Source organism: Zosterops lateralis, assembly GCF_965231275.1.
Source record: "Zosterops lateralis genome assembly, chromosome: 1".
Lineage (NCBI taxonomy): Eukaryota > Metazoa > Chordata > Aves > Passeriformes > Zosteropidae > Zosterops > Zosterops lateralis.
Window position 1 is genome coordinate 632,426 of NC_139762.1, and position 7,231 is coordinate 639,656.

Consider the following 7,231-nt stretch of genomic DNA (forward strand, 5'->3'; position numbering starts at 1 on the left):
GACACCGACCCCCCTGGAAGAGATGGACACTGCAGCCACCAGCTTGGGGACATCAGTGACACCGACTCCCTTGGATGAGAAGGACACTGCAGCCAGTGATGTGGTGACACCGGTGACACCAGTGACACCCAGCCTGGGGGACAAGACGGAAGTTGTGGACACTGTCCTGGTGACACCGGTGACGTCCACCCTGAAGGAGACTGTGACCGTTGACTTGGTGACATCAGTGACACCCACCATGACGGCCACTGTGGCCACCGAGCTGGTGACACCGGTGACACCACCACCCCTGGATGAGAAGGACACTGTGGCCACCAAGCTGGTGACACCAATGACGGCCACCCTGAAGGATGCTGTGGCCACCGAGCTGGTGACACCGGTGACACCCACCCTAAAGGATGCTGTGGCCACCAACCTAGTGACATCGGTGACACCACCACCTCCCCTGGATGAGAGGGACACTGTGGCCACCGAGCTGGTGACACCAGTGACCCCCACCCCACTGGACCCCACGGCCGCTGCCCCGGTGACCCCGAAGGTGACGGACACCGCGGATCCCAAACCGGTGACACCGGTGACACCGACGGCCGCAGTGACCGGTGCTGCAGTGACCCCCAGCCCAGGGGACACCCCTGTCCCTGCCCCGTGTCCCCCTGCCCAGGCCGTGTCCCCAGCTGTCCCTGAGTGTCCCCTGGCGCAGGGGGCTCTGTCACAGCCCCCCGGGGATGTCCCTGAGCAAAGGGGGGACGAGGCCGAGGATTTGTCCCCGCGCTTTGTCACCGGCCCCGAGGAGGAGGAGGAGGAGGAAGAGGATGAGGATGCGCCCCCCACATCCCCCTCCCCACATTTCACGGCCTCGGAGCGGGAGGTGTTTGTGGGGACCCCCCCCGAGCCGCTCCCACCACCCGGTGCCTTTTCGGGGCTGGGGGTCCCCGCCCCACCCCGGGGGGTCCCTGGGGATGAACCCCCCGCCCTGCAGGAGCCCCCCAGCCCCCCCCGGCCGGGCCCTGAGCCCCCCGATGCCAAAGTCCCCCCGAGCCCCCCCGAGCAGCAGCAGGAGGATGAAGAAGAGGCCGTGGGGGGGGTCGCCCCCAGCCCCCTCCCCACTGCGGGGGCTCCACCAGGGTCTCCTCCTGAGCCCCCCCGCCCTGCGCCCCCCAAACTCAGCCAAGTGCCTCCTCCCACCGCCCTGAGCCCCCCCAGGGCCCCCCCGGGGCCGCCCCTCTCCAGGAAACACCTCGAAGGTAAGAGACCCCCCCCCAAATACCCCCATGGCCGTGGGATTGGGGTGGGCACTGCCCATGGGGGGCTTTGGGGGGTCCCTGGGTGGGCCCTGCCCGCGGGGGGGTGAATTTGGGGGTTCTCTGAGTGGGTGATGGGGACGAGCAGGAGGGGGCTGAGCCCCCCCCCAGGGGGGTTTTGGGGACCCCCAGCTCAGCCCCCCTTTGCCATGGGGTGTTGGGACCAGGGGGTGCCTTTGGGGGGTCTGGGGGTGAGCAGGAGGGGCTGAGCCCCCCTGGGGGGTTTTAGGGACCCCCCAACTCAGCCCCCCCATTGCCATGGGGTGTTGGGACCAGGGTGGGCTGGGGGTGCCTTTGGGGGGTCCCGGGGGGTTTTGGGGACCCCCAGCTCAGCCCCCCTTTGCCATGGGGTGTTGGGACCTGGGGGTGCCTTTGGGGGGTCTGGGGGTGAGCAGGAGGGGCTGAGCCCCCCGGGGGGTTTTGGGGACCCCCAGCTCAGCCCCCCTTTGCCATGGGGTGTTTGGATCAGGGGGAGCTGGGGGAGCCTTTGGGGGGTCTGGGGGTGCCTTTGGGGGTCCTGGGGGGTTTTGGGGACCCCCCAACTCAGCCTCCCCTTGCCATGGGGTGTTGGGACCAGGGGGACCAGGGGGTGCCTTTGGGGGGTCCCGGGGGGTTTTGGGGACCCCCAGCTCACCCCCTGTGCCCCCGCAGCCCCCCAGCCCTCCCCGCAGAAGGAGCCGGAGCCCCGGGGCCGGGCGGGGGTCCCGGGGGCCGGGGGGTCCCGGGTGCCCCCCCGGGGGTCTCTCCAGTCAGAGTCCAGCTCGTCCAGCGAGGCCGAGGCCCCCCAGCCCCCCCCGGGCCCCCAGCGCTGCCAGCCCAACCACCGAGGTGAGGGGGGGTCCCGTGGGGTGCCCCCACCTTTGGAGGGTCCGGGGAGCCCCCTCACCCCCTCCCCACTTTGCGCAGGGTCTGGAAACGAATCCGAGAGCAACGACGAGTCCATCCCCGAGCTGGAGGAGCCCGAGGGCTCAGAGCTGCCCCCTGCACAGCCCCAGGTGGGTTTTGGGGGGTCGGGGGTGATGGGGTGGGGACCCCCGGGCTGTGTGGGGGTCCCGCTGACTCCCCCTCCCCACAGGTGCCCCTGGGCCACGGGCTGAGCCCCGGAGAGGAGCCGCTCAGCAAAGCCAAGCAGAGCCGCAGCGAGAAGAAAGCCCGGAAGGTGGGGGGTCCCCGGGGGGCTGGGGAGGCCCCTTTTGGGGTTGGGATTGTCCCATTCAGGGTCAGAGCAGGGGGGCAGTTGGTCCTCACCTTGGAGGGTCTCTGGGCCACGCTGGGGTGGGCTCAGGGTGTCCCTGTGTCGGGGTCCCCAAACATCTGCGGGGAACCCGATGGTTGGTTTTGGGGATCTCAAAGCACAAAAGACACAACAGGGGACAAACCAGTTTGCTTAAACAAAAAATGCGCTTTTATTTAGTGCCCACAATGCGAGAGTGGGGAAAGAAAATAGAGAATAGTGAGAAGGATGGAGAAAGAGGGTAAAGGGGGTTACAGCTGCCAACGGGGAGAGTCGGAGTCCTCAAGGCGTAGAGATGCCCATGGACGGGGTCTTCTCCAGGGGGGTCCCAATCCCAAATTTCAGGGTCCTGATCCCAAATTTTGGCTCCCAGTCTCAAATTTTGAGCCCCTGATCCCAAATTTCAGGGTCACGATCCCGAATTTTGAGCTCCTGATCCCGAATTTGGGCTCCTGATCCCAAATTTTGAGCTCCCAAACCCAAATTTTGGGGCCTTGATCCCGAATTTTGAGCTCCCAACCCCAAATTTAAGCCCTTGATCACAAATTTTGGGGTCCTGAACTCAAATTTCAAGGTTTTGATCCCAAATTTTGAGGTCCCAATCCCAAATTTTGGGATCCTGAACCCAAACTTCAAGGTCCTGATCACAAATTTTGGCTCCCAATTCCAAATTTTGAGCTCCCAAACCCAAATTTTGGGGCCTCGATCCCGAATTTTGCAGTCCCAATCCCGAAGTTTGAGGTTCTGATCTCAAATTTTGGGCTCCCGATCCCAAAAGTGAGTGAGGGTTCTCCAGAGTCTTTATAGGTTGGTTGGGGTGGGGACCAAGGCGAGTGTCACGGAGCCAAAGGGAACCAAACGAGGGGCACAGAGCCAGGGCAGAAAACACCTGTGTTAAGGTTGGGTGCTCAGGAACAAGCTCAAGCCGTACCCCACTCCTGGTAGGGTCAGTACAGTCAGCTCAGTCCACTGTAACCAGCTCTGTTGTTCTTGCATTCCGTTCTCACGGAGCAAACTTTCCACCTCAGCCAGGCCAGGGGCTCTCCCCAGTCTCTTCGGGGGTCTCGGTCCCCCAACCATCAGAGACAGTTGTGGGGCAGAGCACACCCACAGACAGACCCTGACACCCTGCCATGGGGCAATGCTGAGGGACACCATTCCCACCTCTGGCCGGATTATCCCGGGGATTTGGGGGGCTGTGCCTCACTCTGAGCCCTGGCTGGGTTATCCCAGGGATTTGGGGTGTCCTGGGGATGTTGTGCCTCGCTCTGAGCCCTGGCTGGGGTATCCCGGGGATTTGGGGTGTCCTGGGGGGGCTGTGCCTCGCTCTGAGCCCTGGCTGGGTTACCCCGGGGGTTTGGGGTGTCCTGGGGGGGCTGTGCCTCGCTCTGAGCCCTGGCTGGGTTACCCCGGGGGTTTGGGGTGTCCTGGGGGGGCTGTGCCTCGCTCTGAGCCCTGGCTGGGTTACCCCGGGGGTTTGGGGTGTCCTGGGGGGGCTGTGCCTCGCTCTGAGCCCTGGCTGTGTTATCCCGGGGGTTTGGGATGTTGTGCCTCGCTCTGAGCCCTGGCTGGGTTATCCTGGGGATTTGGGGGGCTGTGCCTCACTCTGAGCCCTGGGTGGGTTACCCCGGGGGTTTGGGGTGTCCTGGGGGGGCTGTGCCTCACTCTGAGCCCCCCCAGGCCATGTCCAAGCTGGGCCTGCGGCAGATCCACGGCGTCACCCGCATCACCATCCGCAAATCCAAGAACATCCTCTTCGTCATCTCCAAACCCGACGTCTTCAAGAGCCCGGCCTCGGATATCTACATCGTCTTTGGGGAGGCCAAGGTGGGCTCTGGGGGGTTCTGGGGGGGGGGCTGTTCCCACTCGGGGGTGACCCTGCTGAGCCCCTCTTTGCCCCCCCAGATCGAGGACCTGTCCCAGCAAGTGCACAAGGCGGCGGCTGAGAAGTTCAAGGTGCCCCTGGAGCACTCGGCGCTGGTGACCGACGCTGCCCCTGCCTTGGCCATCAAAGAGGAGAGCGAGGAGGAGGAGGAGGTGAGTGCTGGGTGGGCTCTGAGACCCCCCTGGGACTGCCATGGGGAGGTGACAGTGCTGTGACAGCGCTGTGACCCCCTGGGCTGGAGGTACAAGGTGTTGGGATGGGCTTTTGTGGCCTGGGAGGGGGTGTAGGAGGTCTCTGGGCTGGGTGTGTGCCATGGGGGGGCTCACAGTGCTGTCCCCCTCCCCAGGTGGATGAAACAGGGCTGGAGGTGCAGGATGTTGGGATGAGGATGGGGTTTTGTGGCCTGGAAAGGGGTGCAGGGGGATCTCTGGCCTGGGTGTGTATCACAGGGGGTCTCACAGCGCTGTCCCCCTCCCCAGGTGGACGAGACAGGGCTGAGGTTGGGGTTTCGTGGCCTGGGAGGGGCTGCAGGGGAGTCTCTGTGTCACAGAGGGGTCTCACAGCACTGTCCCCCTCCCCAGGTGGACGAGACAGGGCTGGAGGTGCAGGATGTGGGGATGGGGTTTTGTGGCTGCAGGGGGTCTCTGTGTCACAGGGGGGTCTCACAGCGCTGTCCCCCTCCCCAGGTGGACGAGACAGGGCTGGAGGTGAGGGACATCGAGCTGGTGATGGCCCAGGCCAACGTGTCCCGGCCCAAGGCCGTGCGGGCCCTGCGGCACAACAACAACGACATTGTCAATGCCATCATGGTGAGTGGGGGGCTCTGTGTGCCCCTTTTCCTGGGGGGATTTGGGGCTGTGACCTGCCCTTTTCCTGGGGGAATTTGGGCTCTGTGTGCCCGTTTTTCCTGGGGGGATTTGGGCTCTGTGTGCCCCTTTTCCTGGGGGAATTTGGGCTCTGTGTGCCCCTTTTCCTGGGGGAATTTGGGCTCTGTGTGCCCGTTTTTCCGGGGGGAATTTGGGCTCTGTGTGCCCCTTTTCCTGGGGGAATTTGGGCTCTGTGTGCCCGTTTTTCCGGGGGGGATTTGGGGCTGTGACCTGCCCTTTCCCTGGTGGGATTTAGGGCTCTGTGTGCCCCTTTTCCTGGGGGAATTTGGGCTGTGTGTGTCCCTTTTTCCCGGGGGGAATGGGGGCTGTGTGTGCCCGTTTTTCCTGGCAGGAATTGGGTCTGTGAGGGCTCCTTTTCCCATCGAGATCTGGGGCTGTGACACCCCCCCTCCCCCCCCCCCCCACCTTTTCCTGGCAGGAATTTTGGACTGTGACCCCCCCCTTTTCCCATTAGGAATTGGGGCTATGACCCCCTTCTTTTCCTGGCAGGAATGGGGGCTGTGTGTGTCCCTTTTCCTGGTGGGAACTGGGACTGTGACCTGCCCTTTTCCCATCGGGATTTGGGGCTGTGACCCCCCCCCATTTTTCCATTGTGAATTGGGACTGTGACCCCCCTGCCTTTTCCCATTGGGTTTTGGGGCTGTGTGTGCCCCTTTTCCCAGCAGGAATTGGGGCTGTGACCCCCCCCTCTTTTCCTGGCAGGAATTGGGACTGTTGTCCCCCTTTTCCCATTGGGAATTGGGGCTGTGACCCCCCCCAACCCCTTCTCCAGGGGGGAATGGGGGCTGTGAGTGCCCTTCTTCCTGTTGGGAGCTGGGGCTGTGACCCCCCACTTTTCTGGCAGGAATTGGGGCTGTGACCCCACCTTTTCCCGGCAGGAATGGGGGCTCTGTGTGTCCCTTTTCCTGGTGGGAGCTGGGTCTGTGAGTACCCCTTTTCCCGGTGGGAATGGGGCTGTAACCTGCCCTTTTTCCATTGGAAATTGAGACTGTGACCCCCCCCGCCTTTTCCCATTAGGAATTGGGGCTATGTCCCCCCCCCCCTCCCCACCCCTTTTCCTGGCAGGAATGGGGGCTGTGTGTGCCCCTTTTCCTGGTGGGAATTGGGACTGTGACCCCCCTTTTCCCACTGGGAATTGGGACTGTGACCCCCCCCCCCGCCTTTTCCCACTGGGAATTGGGGCTGTGACCCCCCCCCTTTTTGCAGCAGGAATTGGGGTGACCCCAGGATCGCTGACTCTCTGCTCTCTCCTGCAGGAACTGACCATGTAGCGGCCGGGGGTGTCCTGGCCCCCTGTATAGATGCACAGACCCCTCCCCAAAAATCCTTCCTCCTGCCCCCCCCAAATCCTCCTCCTGCCCCCCTGGACTGCTCAATAAAGGCCTCCTGCACCCCTTGGATCGCACTTTGCCTCCCAGGCCTCATTTTGGGAAGTTGGGGGAGCTCCTTTTTCCAGCAGTGGGATGGGGAGCAGTACCTGGGGTGTAACTGGGGTGGGGGAAATGGTTTTTGGGGAGTGGCAGCAGCACCCCAGGGTGCTCCCAGCACCACTGGGGGTCAGGGTTACCCCCCTCCCCTCCAGGTTTGGGGGTGGCAGAGAGCTGGGATGTGGGAATGAAACCCCAGAGCTCCAAGGGCTGGGAACGGAGGGAATTCTTGCTCCCCAAATCCCTCCCCTGCTCTCAATTTCCTTGGGATGGGAAATGCTGTGGGAGTGAGGGGACACTTTCCCTGGTGTCACCCAGGGGAGTCCCTGGGGGTCCCACAGCCCCCAGGACACCTGAACTCCAAAGGGAGGAGGGGCTGGGATCCCCCTGGGTGATGGTGTGGGGGGCAGAGGGGGCACTGGGGAGGGGGATTTGGGGTCTCTGGAATGGGCTGGATCCCCAAGTGCTGAGTCAGCACCTGGCTCCAGAGTGGGGGG